This window comes from Danio rerio, chromosome 9 (genome assembly GCF_052040795.2).
Source record: "Danio rerio strain M-AB ecotype USA chromosome 9, GRCz13ab, whole genome shotgun sequence".
Lineage (NCBI taxonomy): Eukaryota > Metazoa > Chordata > Actinopteri > Cypriniformes > Danionidae > Danio > Danio rerio.
The window spans coordinates 21099933-21117218 of NC_141029.1; the positions used below are offsets into that span (position 1 = coordinate 21099933).

Genomic DNA, 17286 nt, shown 5'->3' on the forward strand with positions numbered 1-17286 from the left:
CCCTATCCACAAGAGTGAGAGTGAAAGTAAAAAATGAGGAGGCTTATTCTCATGCTGTAGATCCTCTATTTAACCGTTTTCTCTCCAATGAAGCGTTCAGTTTTTCCACTTACAAAGTCCGCCATTTAAATAGCAAATGCGCTATGGCGCGACGCAACCGACTCTTAAAGGGAATGGGAGATGAGACTCTGATTGGTTTATTCTCAAAACACACTCGTAACTCATTAAGAGAATAAGCTCAACCTTGTTAGACCATGCGCCGAGCCGCAAAGTGGATTTTTCTGTCCTTAAAATAGCAATTTAAAATTAAAATAGTAGATTCTGACACGCCCTTAATGTTTTTTCCCCTGACCGCTTCCCCTTCGCTTTGGGCTTTGCGCCTTGCGCCTTGCGCCTGGATTGTCAAAATAGAGCTTTATAACTTTGGCAATACATTTGTAACATTTGTAATCAGTGTTGCCAGATTGGACGGTATTCTGCCCAATTGGGCAGTTTTTAAGTTGTTTTTGCGGGTAAAAATGACATAGGTGGGTAGTGAAAATTTGTGCGGTTTTGCAATGGTGTTCCCGCCAGCCCCGGTCTTCACTTATAAACCTGTTATGATCTCCCAAATAGATGCCATAGCCCTCGTTCTTCACATTCACATGCATACAACAGTTGTGATCTCCCAACGAGACAAACCATGTTTATTTTTTATATATATTTATTATTATTATTATTATTTACAGTCAAAATGTAAGAGCTGTGAGGACGGGTTATGCGCAAAAGAGCATTTTCTGCGCTACTTCACATCACTATTTTGTTTGTTTTGTTTAATATTACAGCAACACAACAGCAACAACATAATTAATACAAATCATAGCGTAGATTTGTGGATTTCAGAAAAATTCAATTGGATTTTTCCAAATGTTGCTCAAAGACCAGCCTACATTTGATTTTTTGTTTTTTATTTACCGTCAAAAGAGCTGTCAGGACGAATTTCGCGTGAAATTTTCCCGCTATTAATACTATGCTTTCTAAATAGCCTATAACAGCAACAATAATATCATTACAAATAAATAGATGTGTGTATGTGTAGACTGGTTATGCCACTTGTAAAGCGCATCAGAATGCTGAATTTTGAATATTGAGAGAGAGAGAGAGAGAGAGAGAGAGAGAGAGAGAGAGAGAGAGAGAGAGAGAGAGAGAGAGAGATACGATGTAACTGATGCATAATGGATCAGGATTCTAGCATGAATCAAGCAGTCACTCAGTCTAGCTCATTTACACAACTGTACACGTGCGTCGGCGAATGCGCGCGCCCGGCGCCTGCCTGTAGTCGATGCTGTTGGTTCAATGTCAGTCTGAGCACGAGCGCACCTGTGAAACACATTCATTCATCTGTTTTCATGAGGAGAAACATCACATTCCAGCGCGAGCCTTCACAGGAATGCCTCCATCTCAACACAACAGCACATCACAAAGTAAGTCGTTATAATATCCTTCTCTGTGTTTTAACGAGATGTTTCTGGAAGTTCTTCTAATATTAAGATGGTTTTGTTTTATCCTTTTAAAGTTGAATCAAGTTAACGCTGTTACCTAGTAATTGCTTATCGAGTGGATATGAACTAAATACGCAAAATAAGTTTGCACTCAAAAGGCTGATCTTCATTTTGATAGGACCGCGCGCGGTTAACAGTGTGAACGATGCTCATCATTTATCTTGCGGTTTGATATTTCTTCGGTTTACAGTTTCGTGAGAACGGAAGAGTTCATGAGACGACATGATTTCATCTCAGCAATTCTGTTATCATGTTGTAATTCTGTTATGATCTTATAATGATAATATTTTCATCTATGCCGCTGGATTTTGTCTTTATGTGTGACTTCCTGGACCTCAGGACTTTCACGGGACATTTTTACAATGTTGCATATTGTATGTGGTTAAAATGTGCATCTATGCCACAAAAGTCATTAAAATATTAGATGGATAGTTTACCCTAAAATGAAAATTCTGTCATCACTCAAATTTTCTTCTGCGTTGAACACAAAAGAAGATATTTTAAAGAATGCTGAGAACCTGTAACAACTGACTCCAAAAGTACTTGTTTTTCAACGGATGTCAATGGTGACTGGATTTCAGCTTTTTTCAAAATATCCTAAAGATATATATCCACTAAATATTCATTTAATGAAAAAAAAATAGCGTGAATCCTTTAAAATAATGTTCCATAAAAATATTTAGTAAAATCACAACTGTAACTGTTTTAAAAACGTATTTTTGATTAGTAACGTGCATTTTTAAGAACATTTAGACAGCTTTAAAGCCATTTTTTTTGCAGTATTTTGATTTATTATTTTTACCCTCAAATTTCAGACTTTCAAATAGTTTATTCTCAGCAAAACATATCCTTACAAACAATACATCAGTGGAAGCTTAAATTTGTACTTATTACTGGTTTTGTTATCCAGGATCACATTTAAAGCTTTCCACTCACACATCATTTTTAATGGTTTTAATGACCAGAAGCGTGATTAGCCTATGAAGAGAGTGATGTGTGTTCAACAGAATCACTGTATATTCCAGTACTTATCCCTTCATTCATAACTGATGCATTATTTGACTTAGTGGTTGTTTTAGTTTATCTCAAACTGATCATGTGTACATAAAGAAACAATATCAGTCAATATACAATCAATACATATTCAATAAATCCTCAGTACAGTCAAGTTAATACTCAGTATAGTGCGTGAGATAATCATCCTTTATAAAGTACCTCAAATTGACCACATTTTCAACAGTTCATGCTACATATTGCACATTGAATGTGTGGATTTATACAATAGTCAGTTTTCAACCATTTTATTAATTATTCGAGGGACAATAACAAAATACTGTGCTAAATAATAAACTCTGAAATCCAAAACTGGTGTTATTTAAATGAGCACTTATAATTATGCCTAAAATCTTCCTAATGAAGACAATACATTTTATTTTGAGAAACATTTGAAATATGTTAGAGCAGTAAACGTGTCAGGCTAAATTAATTATTGACTTCTGCTGTCTTCATTTGTTTCTAAAACAGATTTTCTTTTACAATTTCAAACATCATCTTTTGTTTTGCTGGAGATATTGTCGTCCTAAAAACTAAAAAAAAAAAACTAAAAAAAAAAAAAAAAAACAAATAAAAAATTGTACACATACCTTAGGAACAGTATTGCAGAAAATTTTGACGATATTAAAACCTTGACTTTTCCTGGTATACTTTAAAAACTGTTATCATTCCATGTCTAGTTTTGACATATTATTAGCTCCAACCAAAACCATATGTGACCCTGGACCAGAAAACTATCTTATGATGCATAGGTATACTTTGGGCCAAAATTATAGATTTTTTCTTAATGCCCAGAATCATTAGAATATAAAGTAAAGATCATGTTCCATGAAGATATTTTCTACATTTTCCTACTGAAATTATATCAACTCAATGTGCATTGCTAATAACTTAATTTGGACAACTTTAAAGGAGATTTTCTCAGTGTTTGATTTTGTTTAAACTAGACATGGGCCAGTATACGTTTCTGACCGTATGATAACCTTGGATAAATATATCATGGCTTTAACAGTATCATTGTATTGTGATTACTCTAAAAAGAGTTCTTTTTGAAATGTCAGGGTAAAAACTACTTTTTTCCCATTTAACACAATATATATATATATATATATATATATATATATATATATATATATATATATATATATATATATATATATATATATATATTTTTTTTTTTTTTTTTTTTAGAAACAATGTTAATATTTTGGAACAGTAAACATGTCAGGCTAAACAATTAAAATAAATCAATGAAATCTACTATTTTCATTAGTTTTAAAAACACAGATTTCTTTACAAAATATATAACACACAAACATACTTTAAAAAAAAACACTTTACATATCCCTTAGAAACAGTGTAACAGAAAATTTTAGTGGTTTTAAAAACCTTGAATTTTCCAAACCACGCTAAACCTTGAAACAGGTTATTATCCCATGCCTAGTTAAAAGCCTCAGATTCTACATTTACAAATAGTTGTATCATGCAGCCTATTTTTAAATACAGGATCACATACTGTATTGGCTGATCACTTAAATCTTTGTTTTTCCATTTCCATGATATGCAAACAACATAATGGTTTTTCCACTGAAGTTAAAGGAAAGTCTCCACATTTAAGATAATAGTGCCTGTAACTTTACACAATATTTGATACTTAAAATAGAGATTTCCGGAAGTTACATTTATGCGAAAAGCTTATTATTGCAATCATTGTTTTCATTCATAATGTATTGACTCGATAATTTACCATATATTTTTCCACCATGAATCATGACATGCACACGATGGATGAAAAGCTGCCTCAGAATACTCTATATCCTCACACTGTTTTTAAAGGAAAGAAAAAAAAAGATGCTGGACCTCATCCAGGCGCAATGACAGATGTTGAGTCACTTGTCAGCAGTAACAGATAATGTGTTATGCACTGGCAACTCTCCATTCAGAAGCATTTGTCAACATGGGTTAAGAGTGTGAGAAGCGTATGGACTTTGTCTTGTCATTTCACACAAGTCTGAGTTTCTGTATTGAGAAGACTCGAATGCAGTCGTGTGTTTAGACTACAGAAGCGTGCACTGGAATCGTTCCAGTGTTTTTTTCTTTTGTTTTGCTTTAAGTTTTCACAGGCTTTTCCATCCATGATGTGAATATTGCATTTCAGAAATGAAGAGCAGATGCGGATAGCACTAAAGTGTTGATTATTTGCCCCCGGGAATCCTATATATATATATATATATATATATATATATATATATATATATATATATATATATATATATATATATATATATATATATATATATATATATATATATATATATATATATATATATATATATATATATATATATATATATATATATATATATATATATATGAAAAAATAAAGGTTTTGCATATTTATGAAACACAAGAATAATTCTGAATTCCCAGAAGAACCTTTTAGAGAACTACTTTTTTTCTCTCAGTGTGAAGAACATTTTAATATCTAAAGAAACCTGCATGTGGAACTTTCATGGATGATAAAAGATTGTGATTTGATATGCATAGAAAGCATTTTAAATGAAAGTAATGCGTCTGCTTCAATGTTTCAAAGAACTTGCGAATATACAATGTAAAAATATGGGTGAAGTAATGTTTAATAGATATTCAGTGTAACAGACACATGCCTGTCAAATTGCAACAATAGATTTTTTCTAAATAAATTGCAAAGTATTAAAAATGTACAAATTATGAAAAAGAATTATAGATTTTTAATTAATTTGTTATTTGTGGACTTTTTTTTCTGAAATAGAGTTAATGGAGTCAATCTAGTGCCATATATACTTATAATTAAAGAAAGTTTTGCAAACAAAAATGTCTTGAGCAATTTTAAATAAAATTGCAAAGCAAAAAAAAAAAAAAAAATCTATATATAAAACTATATATAAATTATGTAACTTGGGTATTTATGGCAGGCCCAGACCTTACTGGGCTGTTAGAACACCTCGGTGATACTGTGTCTCCAGGTGATAACGTCGCTAAAAATGGAGACAGGTCTGGGCCTGCTGTAAAGGGCCAAGTTCCCTTGAATCCGCCCCCTTGTCAAATCAGGGCCACAAAGTGAAACGCGCAGAAACGTGAAGTGAAAAGTGAAAACAGCATCGCAAACTCACAGTTAACTAAAAAGCAAATCAAAATGAGCATTGCAATTGACTGGACTGGGTTTTGGAAAGGCAATGTTGTAAAAAATGTTTTGCAAATATAAATAGTTTTTTTTATAAATAGTTTAATATTTTAGTTTTTTCTTTTCTTTTTTTCACTGCTTGATTTTTATTTGCAGTTCTTTTTGTTTGCAAATTTCATTTTTATTTCTCAAAATTTCTCTTTGCAGTTTTTATTTTTATTTTTATTTTTGTTAGCAAATGTTTCTCAAAAAAAAAATTTGCTTTGCGATTTTTAGAGATTTGCATTTACTTATTTATTTTTTGTCACTTGCAAAACTTTCTTTGCGATTATATATGACATATATATGATAGATATGATAGATTGACTCCATTGGAGTCTTAACATATGATTGCATGTTTTTGTTATAAGCATACTTAAGAATATTTTTGGTACAGAAACTACTGTTACTGTACACTGAATTAAATTTGATTGTGTGCTTCTTGAAATCACATTAAAATGTATGTTAAGTATGTATGGAAATATTTATAAAGAGGACGTTATAATGCATAACAACTATAAAAAAAAAAATTGTTAAGAGAACAATTCAAAAAATATATATATATAACGTAGAGTCTTTATTTGCGGAAACTGACAATAGGTCATATCAAAAATTCCATGTTTTCAGACCTTAAATATTAATACAATTTATACACTCACTGGCCACTATATTAGGCACACCTAACTAGTACCGGGTGGGACCCACTTTTGCTTCAGAACTGCCTTAAATGTAAATTTAAATATTCCTCAGATATTTTGGTCCATATTGACATAATAGCATCACGCAGTTGCTGCAGATTTGTCAGCTGCACATCCAAGATGCGAATAGAGTAGCACCTGGTGTGGTCTTCTGCTGCTGTAGCACATCTGCCTCAATGTGTTATGTGTTGATAGATGCTCTTCTGCATACAGTACTTTAGTTGTAACGAGTGGTAACTTGAGTAACTGTTTCTATTAGCTCGACAAGAGATTTACACCCACGGAACTGCTGCTCACTGGATATTTTCTCTTTTTCGGACCATTCTCTGTTAACCCTAGAGATGGTTGTGCATAAAAATTCTCGTAGATCAGCAGTTTCTGAAATACTCAGACCAGCCCGACTGCCACCAACAACTATGCCACGTTTAAAGTCACTTAAATCTCCTTTCTTCCCCATTCTGATGCTCGGTTTGAACTGCAGCAGATCATCTTGACCATGTCTACATGCCTAAATGCGTTGAGTTGCTGCCGTGTGATTGGCTGATTAGAATTTTTCATTAACGTGCAGTTGGACAAATGTACAATAAAGTGTCCGGTGAGTGTGTGTATATATGTATTTAAGGTCTGAAAATAGGTCTGGAATATTGTAATATTGTGCAAATAAAATATTTCAGCTTCTAATGGTTCAGTTCATCTAGTTCATTCTATTTTTTCAGATTTTTTAAAGGCTGGTAGATAAACTTAATGGGGAGAACACTCTCAAGGCCAGTGAAAATGTGGGCGGACATTTTTGTGCTCTAATAGCAACAAGATGAGACTAGAAATCACCCGCTGTATCTATCCACTAGCATTTCCTAAGGCCTGCATATCAGCAAATACCTGTAATGCTAGGCTATGATCTCAAATAATCTTACGCGATGTTATCTGATCCTTGAAAAGATAGAGATTAAACATCAGCAGGGATTAATAGCGCTTTTGTCACGCTGCTCAGAGATGTATTTCTCTTATATTGTTTCACAGCTCTCGGTGTAGGAATTGGCGGGGATAAAATCAATGAAGTGTCTCCCCAGAGATATCTTGGAAACTGCTTTTATGTGAGCAACAGGATAAATTGTTGGCTGTTTTCTCAGATACAATACCAGTGGTGTTCTCGAAGCAGTCAATGTGACGAGACAGCATATTAGTCATGTCTGTTGTCTTAGTGCAGGGCTTGTTTGCATTGAATAGTTTGCATAATTCTCTCTACCTGCTTTGCATTGCTTTGATCCAAATAAATGGACCTGTTTAATATCCTATTGTCCCAACACCTTCCCCATGGCTGGCATCAGAAATGACAACAGGAGGTGTTTTTATTCCCATGAAGAGTCTTCCGAGAAACACAGCGCGGATGCTACAGAAATAGCGCACAATCTCCAGGCATCTCCTTGAGTACTGCTAATTGCATTTTTAAGCGCCTCGGCTCAAGTTTTGACATCATTCTAACAAAGAAACGTGGACGTCTTTCAAGAGGAGACATTTAATGGTAATTCCTTTGACTTGAAGAATGGCAGGTCAGCAATTTTTTCCCCCATTTCAGGCTCTTCATCTGAGGCCAGTGCAATCACTTCAATCAAGAGCATCATCCACTGTTCATCCAGAATGATGGTGCTGTCATCATTTACTCAACCTCATGTCACATGAGCCTTTCTTGAGAGGATAATAAAAGAAGAAATGATGAAGAATGTACTGGCTGCTCTTTTCCATTCTTTGAAAGATCTCTGTTTGACCATGATGACTTGTGCTTTATAGACCTATTGTTTGTTTGTTTGAGCAGAGCTTAGGTGTTGAAGGCAGATGGATTTCCCCGACTACTTCACTAATGCTAGCTACATTTATGGTACTGTAAAGGCCAATTTACAATTCAGCTTTGAGTGATCATTTAGCTTACTCTATTGTGAACACTTCTACATTCTATCTGTTGCTCTGCTATAACACTTCTGAACACTAGTATAACACTAGTAGGCAGTATGGTTTTGCACTGGGTTATTTTGCCGCCGTTTTGAGTTTAAATTTGAAATGCGTGCAATGCTTCTGTAGCAGTTCTGTTGTTCCAACTCAGACTCATTCAGGGAAGAAAGAAATAGCAACCAGTGAACATTTAACAACTTTAATTTTAAACAGAAAACAAAACTATGCATTCGGAACACTCATCACCGATGAGTGTGAAACTATGGCAGCCAATCACAGATCTTCTGCTCCGTGTTGTCACGTGTGCATCAGGGCACCGCTAATGTACTCGAGACTTACCATGTATGCTCAACACATAAGTATAAATTGACCTTAACTTTAGAAAAGAGATGACCCATTGATGTTGACTTTGTGTTTTGTCTTTGGTCTTTAGCTCAGCCAATTCGAATGTTATCTCTCGATTGAATGGGGATGAGTGGTTATTAGCTGATAGATATGGGCCAGTAGGGGCATTCTGTGGCTACTAGTAGGCTCATAAGGCTGTTATCATCCACCCATCCACATGGTTAATCAGCTTTAGATCACATACGGCCAGAAGTTTGCAAAAACTATTCATATTATTTATAAAATTTCCCATTAATTGTATTTTATTAACGTCTACCCTAACCGTAAACCCAACCATCACAGTAAAGTAAAAACAGATCTGGATCTGGAGTCTTCTCTATTAGTATAGCTGATTAACTATGTGGATGAATGATAACAGCCTTCTGAGCCTACTAGTAGACACAGATGGCCCACTCTGGCCTATATCTATACAGCTAATAACCACTGATAGTGCCTATTCATTCATTCATTCATTCATTCATTCATTCATTCATTCATTTTCTTATCGGCTTCATCCTTTTATTAATCCGGGGTCACCACAGCGGAATGAACTACCAACTTATCCAGCACATTTTTACGCAGAGGATGCCCTTCCAGCTGCAACCCACTTCTGGGAAACATCCACACACACACTCATACACTACGGACAATTTAGCCTACCCAATTCACCTGTACCGCATGTCTTTGGACTGTGGGGGAAACCGGAGCACCTAGAAGAAACCCACGCGAACGCAGGGAGAACATGCAAACTCCACACAGAAACGCCAACTGAGCCGGGAATCGAACCAGCGATTTTCTTGCTGTGAGGCGACAGCACTACCTACTGCGCCACTGCGTCGCCCTTAAAGCCTATTCAATCAAGTGATAACATTCAAATCACATTTAGCTAACTTCTAGTTGAGCCACCGAAAGTAATAGCTTACAATGCTAATAAGTTATGCCCTAAAAAGCATTATAACAAAAGTCAATATTTAACCTTCCCTTATGTGAAGTGTGCTGTTAATACAAGTATTTTGATTATTGTTTCTGTCTTGTCCACTCATTTTACAGAAGCTATCCTTTCAAAGCTTTATAGCTTCTTTGTTATGGTCTGACATGTATGCAATACAACTTCAAATTGGAGTCTGTATTTGGTTGATTCTGGCACCCAAACAGACAAGGGGGGACTATGTCTGTCACAATAATCAATATATTGACTTATCGCACATGGACATGACCCCAATCATTTTAGACATGCAATATATATCACCCCTACATAAAAAACTATTCTAGCAACATTTTAGCTGATTGTGCAACCTCTCTATCTCTATTGGATATGTCAGTGTCAGTATGGTTAAAAAAACAACACTGTAATATTACTATAATATATTTTCATGTGTGTCTGACAACTGAAAATAGATCTGTGAGCAGATATCACAGCATCTGTTACTTTTTACCTTGCACCTTTTTGTTGACATTTATTATTATTTATTTTTTAAGGATATATACATTTTCACATTTCGGTTCCAATGCCTAATTATTCAATCGTTAAAATGACTATATTTAAAGGAAATATTCTAAAGAATAAAATATGATGCGTTCTTTGGAAGAGTGTACTTATTATGATAGTATGTTGTCATTCTGGCATTATATAATGATTGACAAAAAAAGTATTATTGCAATATATATTGGCGCAGTAGCGAGGCAGTAGCGCAGTAGGCAGTGCTGTCGCCTCACAGCAAGAAGGTCGCTGGTTCGAACCTCGGCTCAGTTGGCGTTTCTGTGTGGAGTTTGCATGTTCTCCCTGCCTTCGCGTGGGTTTCCTCCGGGTGCTTCGGTTTCCCCCACAGTCCAAAGACATGTGGTACAGGTGAATTGGTTAGGCTAAATTGTCCGTAGTGTATGAGTGTGTGTGTGAATGTGTGTGTGTGGATGTTTCCCGGAGATGGGTTGCGGCAGGAAGGGCATCCGCTGCGTAAAGACTAGCTGGATAAGTTGGCGGTTCGACCCTGGATTAATAAAGGGACTAAGCCGACAAGAAAATAAATGAATGAATGAAAATTGGTGCAGTACACTGAGAAAAATTATTCAAAGATGATTCCTTGGATTTACTCAATTTTTTTTACGTTAAGTGGTTCTAAACAATTTATTTGTGTTGAATTTAAACAAACAAATTAAGTTGAACATTATTAAACTTAATTTGTTTGTTTAAATTCAACACAAATAAATTGTTTGCAACAATTCTGCATGCAACACTTTTTTCAGTGTATATAATACCACCAAAAATAGATATTGTGACAAGTCTAGGGGGAAATTTTAATGGTTTGTAATGCACCGGCCACTTCCTCCGGTAATTCCTTTGTTTTGTCTTCAGCTGCATGGCACCTTTTTTGATGTTGGCACTGAAATTAGTTTGAAATATGCGTTATTATTCCCTGAAAGTTTTCTTGTCTCTTTCCCAACATGCATAGTTTTCACTGTGTATGGATATCGTTATGTATTGTAACATTTACTGTACAAGCACAAAAACTCTCCTTAACCCAAACCAGTTTTTAACCATTTAAATATAAACAACACACTATTATACAGACTGTCCATCTACTTTCTTTAAAGGGGTGGTCCACTACGATATCATATTTTAAATTTAGTTAATGTGTAATGTAGCTGTGTGAAAATAAACAACATCTATGAATGTAAGACGCTCAAAGTTCAATACAAAGGGAGACATTGGCTTTTACAGAGTTAGCTTAGCAAAGCCTACAGCGTATGAAGTTTGGGGACTACAAAAAAATACATTCGGGTAAGTGAGATCAAACGCTTCAGGTTACGTTGTAACGGTGTCCCTACCTTAAAAGTGGGTAATGTTTTACTTTTTTGTTCAGGTGCCAGACGGAATAAATCCATCAATATTACAAATTTAAGTTTAGCCTAAATAGCTATAAGCTACCGACTACAACTATACTAAGATAACAAACAAAATACACAAAAAATATACACAAATTCAACAAATGAGTACATATTAAAATATTTATATTTTCCATCACTGAAATATCACCACCACCATTTCGCTCACAACCAAAACTGAAAAAAAAAAATAATAATAAAAAAACTGTTTTATGAAAACATCATAATCAATTTATAGCACGCCAAAAGAAAAATGTATCCACTGAAATATAATTAACAGCATCTACTACATGAAGGACAACCCAGGGAGCATTTCATTAATATAAAAAAACAAACCCGAAGAAAGTTAGTCATTGGCTCTCTGGCCATACAAAGGTAAACAGCATGTAAAGAATTAATTCAAGGAAACCCAATTAAGTCGCATCAGAGTTCAGTTTTCTCTCAATTAACAACCACACTGGAGGCACTGCTGGGATATGAGTGTTAAATAGTTTGTGCAATGTATGTGTGTGTGGAAGTGTGCATGTCCAGCCGTCTCTATGCACTGAATGTATATGGCCACTAACAGTTCATTCAATGAGTCACTGCAAATTTTAGATAGTAGATTTAACTACCTTAAGTTAAGTTAAAAAAGAGTTAAAACTAACACTCCCTCAGAGTTTATATAGGAACCACTGTTAAAGAGTTAACATTATCGACACTGAGAGAGTGTTAATTAGCCAACTCTTATAGTATAACATATCTGTTAAATTTACAGAAAAATACCAGCAGCTACTAAGCAGATCTTTCAGCCCATAATATTGTAGTGATATTAACGTACTGTAAACTGAGTAACTTAGAAATCATTTTGACTAAGGTCTGTCTTTAAACACTAAAAGAGTACTGTGGAAGATACGAACTATAACTTTTCCATCTGAATGACAAAAGAAAGGGCAATGATCGCACACACTTACCAAATTTGTAGAGACAGGACAATCAACACCAACTGGAGCCGCATCTTTTTTCAAAAGGAGACGAGCAGTAAATCCGGATTTCACCATCTCAGATGCGAAAAGCTTTAGCGTAAAAAAATTTCTGTACAAATAGATTTTTGTCGCGTGTCACGTGCACTGATCCACACATGAGTCCAGCTGTGCTCTCATAGTGGGAAAATGAAAACAATACATTCCTTGTAACAAATGATAAAAGCAACACTGATGACCCGTATCTCCAAACAAATCTTTTTTTCCCACTTGTTTTGGCAACACAACATTGGGGTCTCTCTGCCATCTAAACACTGTACAGGTACAAACAGTCTTCGAAGCTATCATGCATATTAATGAAGTTGCACCGCATACACAATAGAGTGCACTGATTGGTTTAAAACAAGTCTTTCTCATGAATAAATGCGGCACACTCAGAGAGGCCAGTCTACATGCTGAAATACACGCAAGTACCTAATCCGCGTGATGCAGCTTCAAAAATTCGTTTCAAACAAGAAGAACGGATTTGCTCGAATTAACGCAAAAACAACCAATTTTTACTTTTTAGTGAAATATGTGTGTCCTAATAGTGTTTTTAGCAGCGTGGGACATATATGACTGTCACCAGCTCAAAAAATGTGTTTTGGTGTTTTGTGACCCTTTATGATTAAAATAAAATATTGTGTAATTAAACATATAAATATAGTATTGTAATCATAAAAATGCAATAATGCAAATTAACATAAATATATTTTATATATTCTATAGATGTATTTTACATTTTAAAATAGGGGTCCATTATATGCGTGTTGTGAAATCTATTCATGAACTTTCCTCGCTTGACCACCAGAGGGAACCATCACCTGAGTTCTAATTGGGACTGATTACACACAGCTGAAACCCATTTCAGACTCTCTATATGAACACATTTATCACACACACATTCTATCACTCGGTGCGAAGTTTTGATTAGCCCCGGCCATCATCTCTGAGCGTTACCCTATTGATTATTGCCTATCTGTGTATTGACCTGGACTATCTGCCTGCCCTGACCACTGCTTAGTTATATCAATACCGACTGCCAGCACCAGTCCCAGATCTCTGCTTGTCTCTCATTTAAGATTACTCTCTCCTAACCTCGACCCACACCTGCTCTTCGACTATTCTACGGGAAAGTTTCCATTGAATCCGATGTTTGTGAGTTTCCACTTGTGATTCATTACTGTTATTAAAGAGCCCATATTATACATGAAATAGGGTCATATCTTGGTTGTAAGGGTCTCCAACAACAGTCTAATATGCATGCAAGGTCAAAAAACACTTTCATGGTCTTATAATCAGCATTTTTTTTTCCTAATTATCCCAGCGACTCCCGTATGAATCGTCCAGTGATTAATTTGTTCCCAAACCCCTCCTTAGCGCGAAGCTAATCTGCGCTGATTGGACCGATGACAGTCTGTTGCGATTGGTCGATTTAGCTGCCAGTGGGTCAATGTAAATACAGACGATGGACTTGAAAATACAGACGACTAACATTTTTATTGAGCAAAAACTCCAAAAACTGTTGAGGAGATCTTCTAGCTTGTCTAACTCTGCTCTTTTCACAGACACACACACACACACACACACACACATATATTGCCCTCGTCCTTGCGCGCGCACACACACACCCCCCCGGACGACAACGCGCGCGCACACACACACACACACTACTGCTCCGTAAACAAAGCAGCACGCGTCGCGTTTTTAACGTGGCTTTGCACACGATATGAGAATATAGCGAGTTAACCTGATACAGTACACGCGGTTACAAGTAACAAATCGCAACTAAATACATTTGCAAGCTAGAGTCAACGAGGCAACAATTTAGCATGTTTGTGTGTGTATGTTTGTGGGTGTGTGTGTGTCTGGGATTCTGTGTCAGAGGGCAGGGCCGCAGGTTTCAAATCTCCCGGGTTTGCGCGAGCACGTGAATAACTTGGTTTCGTTAGTTCGTCATGGCCACAGCCATAGTCACCCATAGTCACAGCCATAGTACGCCACAGCCATGTCACCCTGCAGCCCAAGACCGGTTACTCACTGAAGCTAAGCAGGGCTGAGCCTGGTCAGTACCTGGATGGGAGACCACTAGGGAACACTAGGTTGCTGTTGGAAGTGGTGTTAGTGAGGCCAGCAGGGGGCGCTCAACCTGTGGTCTGTGTAAGTCCTAATGCCCCAGTAAAAGTGAAGGGGACACTACACTGTCAGTGGGTGCTGTCTTTCGGATGAGACGTTAAACCGAGGTCCTGACTCTCTGTGGTCATTAAAAATCCCAAGGAGAAGGACTTCTCGTGAAAGAGCAGGGGTGTAACCCCGGTGTCCTGGCCAAAGTCCCTCTATCGGCCCTTACGATCATGGCCTCCCAATCATCCCCTCTCCACCGAATTGGCTCTATCGCTGTCCCTCCACTCCACCAATAACTGGTGTGTGGTGAGCGCACTGGTGCCGTTGTCCTGTGGCAGCCGTCGCATCATCCAAGTGGATGCTGCACACTGGTGGTGGTGTGGAGAGACCCCCTCATGATTGTGAAGCGCTTTGGGTGTATGGCCATACACAATAAATGCGCTATATAAATTAAAAAAAAAAAAAAGAAACACCTAATGACTCAGTATCAAGGCGACTCGTTTGAAGCACTATGAGTCGACTCTTTTATAGATGAATCAACCGTTTTAAACACTGTACTCTTACAGATTTAAGCCTTAGCTGGATACTTCACTTAAAGCTGTGCTACACACAAGAAATGTCTGATGAATCATTACAATGAGGATAATCATATTCATGGTTTCCATGTCACCAAAGCATAGAAGAATCAAATGGTTCATTAAAAGAAAAACGTAGCCCTATATACATTTCTGGAGATTGCGAATGTAGCCAAAAGTACATATGCCTGCATTTAATCTTTTAACGAATGCTATGGGGTGATGTCGTTCCTTTTTGCACATACTGCTTGCCTCTGTGTGAATGGCTTTTCCGCTGTTACCAGTTTGTCCAGTTAGCTCGCCATGTACGTCGGCGGACTCGAGACACAGAGAAAAGTTGACAGCGATGATGGGGTTTAAGTCTGGTGAAGAATGTTTGTGGAGAAGCAGGTAAGTCAAAAACAAAAGCCAAAAAAATAAAATAAACAAGTAAATAACAAGGTGAGGATGTGGTAAAATATGAAAATGTGGTAAAACTCAAGCAGGGGCTTTTCTTTTTCTGTATTGCTTTTTAAAATTTTTGGGTTGGTTGGGTTTAGGGAAAGAGGAGGGTGGGTCACTAATTGATCAGTCAGTCAGTCGACAGCGGCCTCTGGTAAATTTATTCGAAAAGAGAAGGCGCAACTGGCATTAGCGAAAAAAATTTGAGATCTAAAAAAGTGTACACAGCAGCCTCTGGTGTATTCCCGAAAACAAAAACAAAGAATCGTACCTTCTTGGACATATTTTACAATCTCCAGAAATGTATATAGAGGTAATCAGAATGAGCCTGAGTTGGGAGGGGTTGTGCATTAAATTTAAAAGAGTGCTGAGATCCACCAATTCAACACAAATACAATTCAACATTTCTCCATCTGAAAACCTTATGCAGGTTTGAAATGCCATGGGGGTGAGCAAGTAATGGCAGATCAGTTTAATGAAGGTTGTGCTACTGCAGCACAATCCAAAAGCTATACAACAAAGAAAAGCACAAGTTACAAAAAAGCATATTGTTCCTCTCAAGTGGCATAGGAAAAAAAACAGTCCAATGCTCAGAGTACTTCATGCATACTGCCTCATACAGTATTTGTCCTTGAAAAGCCTAGATCTTTTCTCTAGTCAAACACAGTTTCTGTGGCTTAATTCCCATTTCGTAGGAATAGATGACACATTGAGTTATCATCATGACTGCTGATTTCTGCTGTGCTCTTGTCAGACTAGGATATGCAGAATGTAATTGAGAGCACAAATGAAGCCCTTAGCTGAAGGCATCCTTGCTTCTTTATCAGTTTCTTAGTTCATAATTCTGACGCAGGCCCTTATTTTCGTCATTCATGCACTCTGCGCAAGTGTAATTACTCTCCATTCTGACAGATTTGATACTGGCCTTGCTCTGATGACATCACTCGTTATATTACAGCAAGTGGCACTGTTATCTTTTTTCATTAGTACCTGCGGTGAAGAGGAAGTATGTATTAAGGCCTCTTATCAAGCATGTCTTTTTCAAACCCAGCGCTGAGTGGCTTCTCACTCTGCATAAACACAATTAGAGCTCTTTCTGGATTGCTTAGACATCAACAAGTGGCCAATTGTGTCATTGTGAGCTTTGTTCCTATCATTCTGACATCTTAGAGATAAAACATTTTCACAGAACTTATTAAATATTAATGTATGTTGGATAAAATATTGACATGTGTTGCTGAGTCGTTCAGTATAGGCTGATGTTGTTAGCTGTTAATTTAAATATTTGTCATTCAAGCAGAATGGACAACTTAGCGGAAATATTCTACATGTTATTTTGAAGAGGTCAGGAACTGAGAAACCGAAATTCTTATAATTCTAAAAACAGCTAGTACATTGGCTTACATGTTTACATGCTCTAATTTTCGTCAATCTGAA

General features: G+C 36.5%; 1 protein-coding gene across 1 annotated transcript in view; it reads left to right on the forward strand.

Moving 5' to 3' along the window:
• Positions 1-1166: 1166 nt before the first annotated feature.
• Positions 1167-17286, forward strand: part of htr1fa (5-hydroxytryptamine (serotonin) receptor 1Fa) — a 45028-nt gene continuing 28908 nt past the window's right edge. Inside the window, exon 1 of the mRNA XM_087267664.1 lies at positions 1167-1463. The gene's annotated coding sequence lies outside the window, so the exon portion shown is untranslated. The remainder of the gene's footprint in view (positions 1464-17286) is intronic.